The sequence below is a fragment of the Nematolebias whitei genome, chromosome 3 (assembly GCF_014905685.2).
Source record: "Nematolebias whitei isolate Nwh7 chromosome 3, NemWhi1, whole genome shotgun sequence".
Lineage (NCBI taxonomy): Eukaryota > Metazoa > Chordata > Actinopteri > Cyprinodontiformes > Rivulidae > Nematolebias > Nematolebias whitei.
Window position 1 is genome coordinate 2735401 of NC_056500.1, and position 342 is coordinate 2735742.

The 342-nt window shown below is 49.7% G+C and overlaps 1 protein-coding gene across 1 annotated transcript in view; it reads left to right on the plus strand.

Moving 5' to 3' along the window:
- The window catches only part of sgta (small glutamine rich tetratricopeptide repeat co-chaperone alpha), a 6843-nt gene that overhangs the window by 4560 nt on the left and 1941 nt on the right, over positions 1-342 (plus strand). The window lies entirely within an intron of this gene.

Genomic DNA, 342 nt, shown 5'->3' on the forward strand with positions numbered 1-342 from the left:
CTCCACCTGCTTCTATAGGGTGGAGGTCAGTGAATGCACCATTCACATGCTTCACCTGCTTCTATAGGGTGGAGGTCAGTGAACGCACCATTCACAGACTCCACCCACTCCTACAGGACGAAGAATATGAACCAAATGAGCTGCTGGTAGATCTGGTGTGTTTTTAGTTTTGTTCTCAGTCAGATGAGATGGAAGCTCTGCAGCGTCTTCTGGACAGATGATTTCTGTCTTGGCCGTTCGTCCTCATGTCTCTATGTCTTTCAGTCTGGCTCTGTCCATCGTCCTGACGTCCTCATGTCTCTGTCTTTCAGTCTGGCTCTGTCCATCGTCCTGACGTCCTCA